The 14,439-nt window shown below is 44.4% G+C and overlaps 1 pseudogene; it reads left to right on the top strand.

Moving 5' to 3' along the window:
- Nucleotides 1–5,407: 5,407 nt before the first annotated feature.
- Nucleotides 5,408–5,525, top strand: LOC124719341 (annotated as a pseudogene).
- Nucleotides 5,526–14,439: the final 8,914 nt, after the last annotated feature.

Here is a 14,439-nt window from a genome sequence, read left to right as displayed (position 1 = left end):
AATAATAAATGATAATGAATGTTAATAAATGATAATCAATAATAATAATAAAGACAAGTACGGTTTTTGCATGCATTATCCTGTTGGAATTCAAACTTGCCGCCATTTTTTTCTTCTGGGGGCTTAGGTTAGTGGACGTAGCACAATTGGTCTATTTTTCCGCCAAAATTCAAACTTCCCGCCATTTTTTCTTGAAGTTAGGATAGTGGATGTAGCACAGTTGGCCTATTTCCCCGCCAAAAGCCGCCGTATTGGATGATGTCATGCGCTGTTGCCAAGTCTACATGCCACCATCTTGGATGACGTGATCGCCGCCATCTTGAATAAATTTGGCAACACTGCAGCGTGGCCTGTCACATACTTAGTCCTACTACTATGGCCAACGTACATCCAATGCGCCAACAAACTGAGTGACCACGTGGTGAAATCGATCACACACGAGTCCAAAGAAAGAACAAAAAGATAAGCCACAAATTAGGCAAGATTCCTAGCGAAAATCACCACAGCAAATGAAACACAATAATTTAGAATTAAATCACCAAGGCCGAGATCCTGCGTTCATCCAAAGTACACGCGATTGCCACCAAACTAAACCGTAACAAAAGGTGCCCTTTAAACCACGAAGATCAGATAATTCTTTAAATATAGCGCGCACAAAACAAATTAAATCGGCAAGAGACAAGACCCATTACAGTGCAGTATTAGAACAGGATCCTCTTGAATCGCAAGTACAAGTTACAACCTAAAGATAAAAGTACACGTAAGATAGATTCGAAAAATCACGGAAAAACAGAAAAATAAAGTCTCACACGTACGAAGATACAGTTACACTCACATTCACACTAGATATAGGTTCCCTAGATCAATCTCATCACGTCTGTGGTGGATCCTATTCATCACATACTTCCAAACGAACAAAGCAAGGTACGATCAATATAACTATCGAACACAATCGTTGGCTAATATTGAAACCTCGTAGCACAAACTGACTGTGAAATCATGACGGCTTTCTCTCCCCTTCTCTGTGCATTTCCTCCCCCCTTTCTCTGTCCATCTTCTCCTTTCTCTCTCTCCATCTCTTCCTGCTCCCTCTCTCTGTCCTTCTCCTCCTTCCCTTTTTCTATGTTCATTTCTTTTCCTCTTCTCCTCTGACCTTTGGCTTTGTTTATTATTATTGTAAATGCAGATTCTGTAGTAGTATTCTGATCGTAAGCTGGTAAGGCATAAATATAAAATTTCCCGTTTACTAACAATGTTTCACTGTTATATATTTATACATTAGGAATATATCCTGTGTCTGTCGAAATCTTTATTACAATAACGTGGAAAAAAATTGGAAGTAAATCGGAAAGGTACAATGTTTTCTCTTTATATATTACACATATACAGTTATAGGATATATTTATTAAGACAATACATGTGTTAAAGAATTGGGTGCCTAAACGCACGCTTGTATCAGAATTGAAAATTGAGTCAAAAAGGCAAAGCAATAGATCAAGAACTTTGCGAGGTTAACGATTTTGCACGAACCTACATTTACATTTTTTTAATGTTACCCTTTCATTACATATATATTACGTATGTAACAGATGGTGTTCCAGTAGGCATATAAAAAGACTTGCGTATTCGAATGTTGTGCTATGACAAAATTTTAAAATAGTCCATGAAAAACTTCCGGAGATTCGAGATTTTGAAGAAATGAACAACAACGTTTGTACTTACTGTATATAGAAACTACATTTGTTCCTACTCGCAAATCTCCGAAAGTTTATGGTCGAATGTTTTGAAATTTTGACACAACATTGCATTGGAATTCGCGTGTGTTTTTATATACCTGTTTTAAACATATGAAAACATACACTGAAGAGGCAAAGAAACTAATGCATGTGACTAACACGCAGAAGTGCCACAACACCACGTGTCATGAACTCGACGAATGTCTGAAGTAGTGCTGGAGGGAACTGACACCACGAATCCTGCAGGGCTGTCCATAAATTAGTAAGAGTACGAGGGAGTGGCGATCTCTTCTAAACAACACGTTGCAAGGCATCCCAGATAGTTTCAGTAATGTTCGTGTCTGGGGAGTATGGTGGCCAGCGTAAGTATTTAAACTTAGAAGAGCCACTCTGTAGCAATTCTGGGCGTGTGGCGTGTCGCATTGTCGTGCTGTAATTTCCCAAGTCCGTTGGATTGCACAATGGACATGAATGGAAGCAGGTGATCAGACAGTACGCTTATGTAGGTGTCACCTGTCAGAGTCGTATCTAGATGTATCAGGGGTCCCACATCATTCCGTCTGTACACGCGCCACACCATTACAGAGCCTCCATCAGCGTGCTCAGTCCCATGCTAACAAGCAGGATTCGTGGATTCATTAGGTTGTCTCCATATCCATACACGCCCATCCGCTCGATACAATTTGAAACGAGACTCGTCCGACCAGGCAATATGTTTCCAGTATCAACAGTCCAATTTTAGTGTTGACGGGCCCAGGCTAGGCGTAAATTTTTGTGTTGCGCAGTCATCAAGGGTACATGAGTGGACCTTTGGCTCCGAGAGCCCATATCGGTGATGTTTCGTCGAATGGTTGGCATGCTGACACTTCTTGATGGTCCAGCATTGAAATCTGCTGTAATTTGTGGAAGGGTTGCTCTTCTGTCACGTTGAACGGCTCTCTTCCGTCGTCGTTGCTCCCGTTCTAGCAGGATCTTTTTCCGGCCGCAGAGACGTCAGCGATTTGATGTTTTACCGGTTTGCTGATGTTCACCGTACACGCTTGAAATGATCGTACGGGAAAATCCCCACTACATCTCTACCTCGGAGATGCTATGTCCCTTCGTTCGTGGGTTGACTATAGTCCCACGTTCAAACTCACTTAAATCATGAAAACACGCCATTCTAGCAGCAGTGCCCGATCTAACAACAACGCCAGACACAACCGTTGCCGACCGCAGCGCCGTATTCTGTTTACATGTCCATGTATTTGAATACGCATGCCTATACCAGTTACTTTGGCTCTTTATTGTATAAGTCTTCATAAATTTAATAGTAGGGAAAGGTGTTACAAAAAGTGTTATTAGGCGTGCTGCATTAGAACGCAACGTTACTGCAAAATTTCAAGGCAATCGGTCATGAACTTCCGGAGCTATACAATTCCGAACGCACGAACATTGGTTTTTGTACTGATGTCACAAAGAGTGATAAAAAAAGTCAAAAATTTGTGCAGTTTTAACGGTATTTAAAATATTTTGTGTTATACATATTTACATAAACACTAGTAATAAGGGCACAAGTCAGTCAAATGAAAAAAATCCGTCACAAGCAATCCGACTGCGACGTCATACGGCTTCAGATGACCAACAGTGAGCTGTGTAGTACTTCAGTGTCACGCGTGATGTATCTCTAGGAGGCAGCCAGTAAGCAAGTAAACAGGCGTTCTTGTCACCGTGTCTGGCGACATCTCGCTGCGTGCCAGCCGCGAATGCTAATCGCCGCTAAACGGCCGTCTCTGCAGGATGGACAGTTGCAAAACGCAGCAGACAGGCAGCTGACGTCATCACGTCTCAATCACCACTTCCTGCCTGCCGTATTTTGCTAACACTCGCGAATCCATCTACGCCTACTCGCCGCAAGACCTGTGTGTGTGTGTGTGTGTGTGTGTGTGTGTGTGTGTGTGTGTGTGTTCCCCCTCCCTCTCCCCCCCTTCCATTTCACGTGTGAGTGGAACGAGGGAAGAATGACCATCACTCACCCATTTCATGGACGCGAATTTCTCTCATTTTATCGCCGCGGTCGTAATTTTCAGAATTTTTCCTTAGCACCACAGTTCAAAATCTTTTCTTGTCTGAACTGTTTATTTTCCTTCTTTCACTCCCGCACAAGGCCATAGGCGACACAAATATTTGTAAAAAAGATGTTCTACTGATTAAATTCACAAAAGGTTTTAACAAAAGTCTCTTTTCCACAAACGAGTTCCTTAGTATTGACAGTCTGCATTTTATATCGATTCTCTCTACTTTGGCCCTTGTCACTTACTTTTCCGGTCAAATAACAAAACTCGTCAGTCACTTTCAGTTCCTCATTTCCTAAAATAATTCCCTCGCCTTCTCCTTATTTAATTCGACTGCATCCCATTACCTTCGATTTTACTCTTACTGCCGGCCGGTGTGGCCGAGCGGTTCTAGGCGCTGCAGTCTGGACCCGCGCGACCGAAACGGTCGCAGGTTCGAATCCTGCCTCGGGCATGGATGTGTGTGATGTCAGGTTTGTTAGGTTTAAGTAGTTCTAGGGGACTGATGACCTCAGATGTTAAGTCCCATAGTGCTTAGAGCCATTTGAACCACTTTTTACTTTTACTTACAGGGTGACAGTAATTGAGCTATGCCTGCCGGGGTGGCCGAGCGGTTCTAGGCGCCACAGTCTGGAACCGAGCGACCGCTACGTCGCAGGTTCGAATCCTGCTTCGAGCATGGATGTGTTTGATGTCCTCAGGTTAGTTAGGTTTAAGTAGTTCTAAGTTCTAGGGGCCTGATGACGTCAAAAGTTAAGTCCCATAGTGCTCAGAGCCATTTGAACCATTTGAATTGAACTATCAGAAAGAATCGTAAATTAGTTACAAACTACGGCATGCACACACTTTATTCGAGATGTAAACGTCAGTACAGATATTCGGACTTTGGTTACGACATCATTGGAGACGATGCGGCGCGGAGGGGTAGCGAGATTCTGCGTGATCCCCTGAAGTGTCGGAACATCGATGCTGTCGATGACCTCCTCAGTGGCTGTTTTCAACTCAGTAATGGTTTTGGGGTTGTTGCTGTACACCTAGTCTTTCATACAGCCACACAGAAAGGAGTCGCATCTGTACGGATCCGGAGAATATGGCGACCTATCGAGGCCCATGCCAGTGGCCTCTGGATTCCCTAGAGCGAGAATGCGGTCCCCGAAGTATTCCTCCAGGACATCAAACACTCTGCTGCTTTAATGGGGTCGAGCTCCACCTCACATGAGCCACATCTTGTCGAAATCAGGGTCACTTTAGAATGAGGATGAAATCGTCCCAAAACGTGCACGTTCCGTTCGGTAGTCACCCCGCCATCAAGGAACATCGCACCGGTTATTCCGTGACTGGACGTTGCACACCACACAGTCACCTGTTGAGGGTGAAGAGACTTCTCGATCGAGAAATGCGGATTCTGAGTCCCGCAAATGCGCCAATTTTGGTTATTGACGAACCCACCCAAATGAAAGTGGGCTTCGTCGCTAAACCAAACCACGCTCGCGCATACGAATTCCCGTCATGCCCCGCGGTCAACCGCTCACTTGGAACGTCCTGACGCAAACAGTTCAGAAGTTATGACGACTATATTTCATGTAGTTCAAGAATTGTCACCCTCTATATTATATTGGCAACGGCCTTGCCACAGTGGATACACCGGTTCCCGTCAGATCACCGGAGTTAAGCGCTGTCGGGCGTGGCCGGCGCTTGGGTGGGTGACCATCCGGGCCACCATGTGCTGTAGCCATTTTTCGGGGTGCACTCAGCCACATGATGCCAATTCAGGAGCTACTCGACCGGTCACAGAAACCGTCATAACGACCGGGAGAGCGGTGTGCTGACCACACGCCCCGCCGTCCGCATCCTCAGTTGAGGATGACACGGCAGTCGGATGGTCCCGATGGGCCCCTTGTGGCCTGAAGACGGAGTGCTCTATATTATATTATATTTTTACTTTTACCCAGGTATTGTTGAAAGGAAAGTGCGAGTATTAGTTGAAGACCAATTGGATGAAAATCAGTGTGGGTTTAGGCCTCTTAGAGGTTGTCAGGACCAGATCTTTAGATTACGGCAAATAATGGAGAAGTGCTATGAGTGGAACAGAGAATTGTATCTAATTGTATCTATGCTTTATAGATCTAGAAAAGGCATATGACCGGGTTCCTAGGAGGAAGTTATTGTCTGTTCTACGAGATTATGGAATAGGAGGCAAACTTTTGCAAGCAATTAAAGGTCTTTACATGGATAGTCAGGCAGCAGTTAGAGTTGACGGTAAATTGAGTTCATGGTTCAGAGTAGTTTCAGGGGTGAGACAAGGCTGCAACCTGTCTACACTGTTGTTCATATTATTTATGGATCATACGTTGAAAACAATAGACTGGCTGGGTGAGATTAAGATATGTGAACACAAAATAAGCAGTCTCGCGTATGAGGATGACTTAGTTGTGATGGCAGATTCGATTGAAAGTTTGCAAAGTAATATTTCGGAGCTAGATCAGAAATGTAAGGACTATGGTATGAAGATTAGCATCTCCAAAACGTAAGTAATATCAGTGGGAAAGAGATATAAACGGATTGAGTGCCAAATAGGAGGAACAAAGTTAGAACAGGTGGACGGTTTCAAGTACTTAGAATGCGTATTCTCACAGGATGGCAACATAGTGAAAGAACGGGAAGCGGGGTGTAGCAAAGCTAATGCAGTGAGTACTCAGCTACGATCTACACTCTTCTGCAAGAAGGAAGTCAGTACCAAGACTAAGTTATCTGTGCACCGTTCAATCTTTCGACCAACTTTGTTGTATGGGAGCGAAAGCTGGGTGGATTCAGGTTACCTTATAAATAAGGTTGAGGTTACGGATATGAAAGTAGCTAGGATGATTGCAGGTACTAGTAGATGGGAACAATGGCAGGAGGGTGTCCACAATGAGGAAATCAAAGAAAAACTGGGAATGAACTCTATAGATGTAGCAGTCAGGGCGAACAGGCTTAGATGGTGGGGTCATGTTACACGCATGGGAGAAGCAAGGTTACCCAAGAGACTCATGGGTTCAACAGTAGAAGGTAGGAGGAGTCGGGGCAGACCAAGGAGAAGGTACCTGGATTCGGTTAAGAATGATTTTGAAGTAATAGGCTTAACATCAGAAGAGGCACCAATGTTAGCACTGAATAGGGGATCATGGAGGAATTTTATAAGGGGGGCTATGCTCCAGACTGAACGCTGAAAGGCATAATCAGTCTTAGATGATGATGATGATGATGATGACTCCTTGTATACAAATTTTCATGACATTATCCATTTGGTTCAACTACTCTTCGAAGCACTTCTCCGTCACAATCATTCTTCCGAAATTTATACCCTTTTGTGCGAGTGGGTGAGCGAGTTTTAATTTCAATCTCCAAAATTTAATTATTTTGGATTTATTTGCTCGTTTCTCACAACGAAATTATTTGTGTGCTTTTTGTGCGCCATATTTTTATGAGATGCGTTTGCTTCACACCTTACTATATTTTTAGTACCTAAATATTCATGTTTTAGTTTTACATTTTTTGTTTCTTTTCTTTTTACTTCGTCGTGCCTACGTGAAGCGAAAGCTGTAACCCCCAGTAGGTAGTCCTGAAAGCTCAAGTTGGCGAAAAATGGTTCAAATGGCTCTGAGCGCTTTGGGACTTAACATCTGAGGTCATCAGTCCCCTAGACCTTAGAACTACTTAAACCTAACTAACCTAAGGACAGCACATACATCCATGCTCGAGGCAGGATTCGAACCTGTGACCGTAGTGGTCGCGCGGTTCCAGACTGTAGCGCCTAGAACCGCTCGGCCACCCCGGCCGGATCAAGTTGACGAACTGTAGTGCACAACATAATCAAAGAACAACTTTTACAAACTCTGTAATTCTCTCCCATTGCGAACGCATTAATTTGAAAAATTCTCCCAAAGGTGCCACAACCTTCTTCTGTAATCTTGCAAAAGCACGGCGTTCCGCAACTCCCCCCCTCGGGCTCAGCGACATTTCAAACGGCAGGGTGTCACACATGCGAAAATAAGGCCAGAGCTCTAAAGTTCATGTGAGGTTTAAGGTGGACCAATGATGTGACTTTGAATCCAGACCTCACCACAACCCTGGCCGATGCCTACGTGGACGCGTCACACGTTGGGAAGGTCATCACAACTCCTGTTACTAACATCCCACCTCTTCTTTCGAGCTGGCTGACGAAAACGTTTCAGACACACCGCTTCTCCGAAACGACAGGAAAATGCTTCAGGGGGGTGGCATAAAGGACGTGAATGAAGCCACCCCTCTCTTTACGGATTTGATTCCCAAACACTTCGCGATCGAAAATAGTGTGATCAGCAACAGAATGACGTCCTTGACAACCTTTGACACTGCCCTTCTCTGAGGATGTTTTGACACAGGAACCTCCTAGAGCGTGTCCCATTCTTTTCGAGTGCAGACCCACTAGAGAACTTCCAAAAATATTCGAAGGAACTTGATCGTGATCCAGAGCAGCAGATCTCCTGTTTCGTGCCTTCGTGTGACGTGGTCCCGGAGGGTTGTGACATTCGCAGACGCGTGAAGAAAACGGAAAGTGTCCCTTCTAAGACAGAGCCTCTCCCACCCTGTTCCCAGATCGGCAACACCCTCGTGCCACCCGCCATCCTTTGTTCTTTGTTGCGCACTTCGCAAATGAACCTGCGACAGAGTCATAGGGGCCTGCAGACGGGCATCCCTTCGACACCCCTCCAGCGTGTCTACTGGCAAGTGCAAGAGCAGCAGTGTTGCCTGTCTGCAGGGGCCTGGAACTCTCGTCACGAGTTGTCTCTGTATGAATACATTTTAATGGGCTCGAAAAAGGCGGGTGGGGGCACTAATGGTGTTGCTGAAGTCAGGTGGGGGGTGGGGGTACGTCTTAGAGGGATCCACTGCCGTTTTATCCAAGTGTGTACGAGTGCCGCATGACTCTGTGATCACATCAGAGGAGAGTGCAAAGCTGGAGGACTGAAAAAGCCAAAGCATCCTCTGCTTCTTCGAATCACGTTCAACTTCTGTCTACTGTTTTTGAAAAGTTCCTGGTGATCTCACCCTGTACATCAGAGCAAAAAATGCGGTCATACTCCCAGTCAATGACGTGTGATCACATTCGATGGGGTTGCTGACCCTCGATGTTAACGAATGCGTTAACGGATGCACTGGTTACTGAAAAAAGGATATCTCAGTTAAAACAACAATTCTGACAATCAGTTCCAATTCCTTTACTGTGAATACCTAACGGTCAGTTAAATGTACTACACCGACGCTGGCCCCAGATGAAGAAAGCCAGCGATGGCGTTAACTACATGATAATAGCTCATTCTTCACCTCATTATCAATCAAAACGCTAGCTTCACTTGTGAAATGTATGCCACTCTGTAGCTCAGTATAAATTTTCCATGTACATATCATTATTTTTATCCAATTAAGCAAATTTATCGGCAGGAATATCAAATTTTGTGTGTGTTCACCTTGAGGTCTGGAGATCAATTGGCCTAGTTTACTGCTTGTAACAGTACTTGAATTACGTAACCATTACGGCACCTCACCTCAACCTCTCGATACCAGCAATATTCTACTGTATTTCTGTAAAATAGTTAACATATTTCTGTGACAATATTCAGATTTGATTTCATTAATGTAGAGGTACTTCGATACATCGAAATGTATATATTGCAATGATATTATTCTTATGTGAATTCTTTCTTTTGTCACTATGATCTTTGACGTACTTGTAACTCTGATTTTTGGCAGCGTAAGCGGTTATTAGAGAGTCAAGCTTTGGTCGTCATGTTAAAAAGACGCAAATTGTAGTCAGTTTATGAAACGTGAACTTTAACAGTGAGGAAGATATTTTCAAGTATGTTTTACATTGTGAAGCGATGTTTTGGAACGAGTTACGTGATATTGCAACAAAAGTAATAAAAAAGAAGTGTAACTTAAATTCGGAGTGCTGATTACTTTTTTACATCACCGTTGTCCTAACTTGCAAAAGTTTAATCTTCAAGAATGGGTTATGAAACACATCTATAAAATTTTTGTATAACGCAGAATAACACCTAGGCCTCTTTGCATGCGAGCTTGGAATCATCACTACCTAGGTTTTCGACGATTGAGCCATGAGTTCACAACGAGACCAGCGTGGGAAACACGAAAAGAGTGCCTAGTTTATCCATTATTTCAAGAAATGACTTTATTAACTGTGCTCTAATGACACCTGCCATATAATATAACTTTGTTGTTGCCCGAAAATGCAGTATTTAGCAGCGTGAGCAACACTACAATCATAATTAATTTTTGACCTTTGTTGTGGTAGGGTTGTTAGAAGCTCTACCACCAGAGTGGTCTGTTGGCCCTCCCCCACTCCCCTCACCGCCCGATCTGTAAATTGGTAGGGAAAAGGTCTCGGCCTGTGTGAGGCTGTTGGATATGATGGATCTTAGACTTTATTATTTCGAATGCAGTGCATAATACATTTTCAATAAACAATTTCAGTTCGCATTGATCGCTCACTGGACAGCAGCTCCATCCAGTTTTCTCAATAACTGCCAGTCTAGCCAATAGCCGTATATGGGAAACAATGATAGGACAGCGAGTTATCACTGCAGTACAGGGCAACAGCCTCCTGCTGATCTTCAAGTGAATACCTCCTGGATCTTCAGTAGATGTTTTCCGCTGTTAGGCTAGCACTGGAGAGTTCCTGCAGCCAGACTAGCCACTGTTGGGTAGACGATATTCAGCAGCATCGAATAACAGTTTTAGCCTATCGATCTTCCATTCCTATTGCATACTTTACATTATTCGACAGCTGAATCATTCAGAGTGTGTCAGCAGTATCAAAGGTTGTGGAGCAACTCACCCTGTAAATTTTTTGGAATTTGGTGGTAAGCTCCTGTGGCACCAAACCGCTGAGGTCATCGCTCCCTATTTACTTAATCTAACTTACGCTAAGGCCAACACACACATCAATGCCCGAGGGAGGACCCGAACCTCTGACGAGGGGAGCCGCGCGAACCGTGGCAAGGCGCCTCAGTCGCACTCTGAACTGTCGTTTTCAACCTCAAAATGTGCGGGAAGGAACTCCCCAGAGAGAGACAGGGGTCGTTCCATTGACGCCCTTTATGACCCCCTGATGACTTTTCATGTGGATTCTGAGCAGCGGTGTGTCCTAGGGTAGTTGTACGGAAACCACGAGAGTTGTACACGGTGGCAGCCAGTTAAGGAATATTTTAGGCGAATTTAATAAAAAATGTATTTCAAAGGCCCAGTAAAATCTTCACAGGTTTTCTCCCTGAGCAACTTACGCTGTGCCTATGTGACACAAGTCGCCTGTCTTTCAAAACCGAGGCAGTTCTGTCCAGTTAAAGCTACTGACAAGAGACGCCTTGAGCCCTCTGCTGAAACTGCTAGCTAATTCACGCCATTGGTTTTAGCCAATAGCGTACGTGGGATACAGGTCACGTGTGTGGACGCTGGAGTGTTCTGCGGTGCGGAACTCAGTTGCCTATCTCTCTTGTAATCCAGACATCGAGCAGAACAGGCGTCTGGCTCTGCTTTTCACGACCGACCACCAACGTAGGTTAACATGAACCCCTTCCGTTGCCCATTTCAGTTAATTGTTCGACCTCCTATACTGGCCTAAACCTGGTAACTTCCAACCCTAGGCGCACCCCCTGTATACCGTACTTTGAGATATATCCTCTTTGTTGTACCTAATTTCCTGTTTTGTCATTTAACGGCAGCCCTGGATGCCCACTCTCAAATCCTGACCGCTCGACCTCCTGCACACGCTCGTAACGAGGCTAATGTAACAACTGAGCCGCGTATCGACTCGTGCTACACCTTGTGTTTAGATTGCATTGGTTTTCCTTTTCTCCCCCTGACATGTTTGTTTGATATGTTGTCTGTCATTAAGTGGCTGCTTGGTTGTCTTTATCCCCTCTGCTATCGATATCTGAGTTTTTGCTTCCGGGAAACTGCTATGGAGGAAATGAGATCTTTGACCGGTTGTAACCTCGTGTGGTGGCGCGGAAGTAGGGGTGTTGCGCGCAGAGAGTGTGGTGGACACGGGAGGCCAGTGTGGCTCTGCAGCGCGAAGCAGGCGTGATCGGTTGTACCGAGTCGCCATGTGATGTATGTCGGCTGTGTGTAACGAGCGGGTCGAGTTGACGGAAGAGCTCCCCGCGTGTTGCTTGTATGCAGAATCGCCCCACGAGTAGTTGCTGTTCATTTCGCCTTGGTGGGACGTTAACAAGCTTCTTTAAATCCTCCGTTTCAACACTGGAGTTTAAAAGGAGGCACCTAGCATGAATGAGCGGTCACTACCCGTCAACGCTGCAGAGAAGACGTGAACTCTGGTGACAGAGCGTGTTATCGCGTGACCGTGGCGTGTTGGGTACTCTGGCGACGCGTGCGCGGTCGGATGTGTGGATCCTTGGCATCGGAGGTCGTGTACTGCCTGTTCGAGCATAATTGCAAGTTAAGTTCGTTGGAATTTTGTGTAACCTCTCGTTACTGTCCGATGGGAGGTGTAGTTTTGCAGTTTAATTGTTTCGCTATTCTGTCGTGTGTTACGAGTAAATTCATGCTTCTTGTTGGTTGATCATGTGGTCGCTCGTTCAGGACTGTGCGGTGTAATGTTTCCTTGCACGAGGTTGGTTCTGTCAGCAAGTTAAGCCATCTTATAATAAGTTTTCGCTGGCTAAGAGTCGGTGCAGTGACCAGCCTGAGAGCAGCAATTGTGTTTACGGGCGTATTTCAATTGATCAGTATTCTGTCTAGCATGAGCATCCGTGAGTGGGTGATTTGTGGCCGCCTTACACGGGTCCGTCATATCTGTTACGTTCTAATGATATTACAGGACATTTTTGTCCAAATTTTTTTTTAATTCCTCCAAGTTTGTAAATTCCTTTTATTGCCATTAATCGTGTGTTTACTGAGACCTGTTTAATTTTTTTAATGGCGGTGTTGGTAGCTTCACTACCTCACCGTACTTTATTAACGAAGTTCTGTATTTACTTTAGTAGCCTGTTTACTAATGTTCTTTAATTTTTTTAAAATTGTTGTATTGCTATAAATTACTTTGATTGGCGTTAGCGGCGTGTTTTAAAAGGTAGTTTATTGCCGTACTGCTAGTTTCTGTAAGATACGAATAAAACATTTGTGAAAATCTCAACTCGACAGTAAACTACTAGAAATTTGGCCCCGTTTACCAACTTGTGGTGTGGCTTGTAGTAACCGTAACCGCTGTCTGTTTCAACAACCTTCTGCTCACTTCCCTGCCCGTATATTTTATCAGCATATACATTAACATTGGTGCCCAGAAGTGGGATCACAAACATTAACAGAGTGCAGCTCTGGGCGTCGTGGTTCTGACCTCCATCACAAAGGCGCTAAAAGAAGGGATGAAATGTGGGTGAGAGGGGGTGAGACGACCTTCCCACGTCTACAGTACTTTGGGCAGGAGTGTGGTGAAATTTGGTGCCAATGTGACATCATCAGCCCACCTCATGCTACACGTATACTACTGAGCTTGGCCTGTTTCTTTGCAAGTGTCGACATCTTGTTGTTTGAAGCGTCGCTGAGCCCGAGGGTGATGAAACATTACAGAGGCAGGTTATAGGCACCTTTCAGATAAATTTCAAACTTGCATGTCGCAGTGGGAAACAATTACGGGGTTTCGAAAAAGTGATCCTTTAATTGCTCTGCACAGTGTACATCTGCATCTACCGTGGGTGGTCCATTGATCGTGACCGGGCCAAGTATCTCACGAAATAAGCAACAAACGAAAAAACTACAAAAAACGAAACTTGTCTAGCATGAAGGGGGAAACCAGATGGCGCTATGGTTGGCCCGCTAGGTGGCGCTGCCATAGGTCAAACGGATATCAACTGCGTTTCTTTTAAATAGGAACCCTATTTTTTTTATTACGTATTCGTGTAGTAAGCAAAGAAATATGAATGTTTTAGTTGGACCACTTTTTTCGCTTTGTAATAGATGACGCTGTAATAGTCACGAACCGTTGGTAACACGTAGGTTTTTTAAATTAAAATACAGAACATAGGTAAGTTTGAACATTTTATTTCGGTTATTCCAATGTGATACATGTACCTTTGTGAGCTTATCATTTCTGAGAACGCATGCTGATAAAGCGTGATTACCTGTAAATACCACATTAACGCAATAAATGCTCAAAATGGTGTCCGTCAACCTCAATGCATTTGGCAGTACGTGTAACGACATTCGTCTCAACAGCGAGCAGTTCGCCTTCCGTAATGCATCGACAATGCGCTTACGCATGTTGTCAGGCGTTGTCGATGGATCACAATAGCAAATATCCTTCAACTTTCCCCACAGAAAGAAATCCGGGAACGTCAGATCCGGTGAATGTGAGGGCCATGGTATGGTGCTTCGACGACCAATCCACCTGTCATGAAATATGCTATTCAATACCGCTTCAACCGCACGCGAGCTATGTGCCGGACATCCATAATGTTGGAAGTACATCGCCATTCTGTCATGCAGTGAAACATCTTGTAGTAACATCAGTAGAACATTACGTAGGAAACCAGCATACATTGCACCATTTAGATTGCCATAGATAAAATGGGGGCCAATTATCCTTCCTCCCA

This window comes from Schistocerca piceifrons, chromosome 10 (assembly GCF_021461385.2).
Source record: "Schistocerca piceifrons isolate TAMUIC-IGC-003096 chromosome 10, iqSchPice1.1, whole genome shotgun sequence".
Lineage (NCBI taxonomy): Eukaryota > Metazoa > Arthropoda > Insecta > Orthoptera > Acrididae > Schistocerca > Schistocerca piceifrons.
The sequence above is the reverse complement of the archived record's forward strand: the minus strand, read 5'-3'. Positions and strand labels throughout refer to the sequence as shown.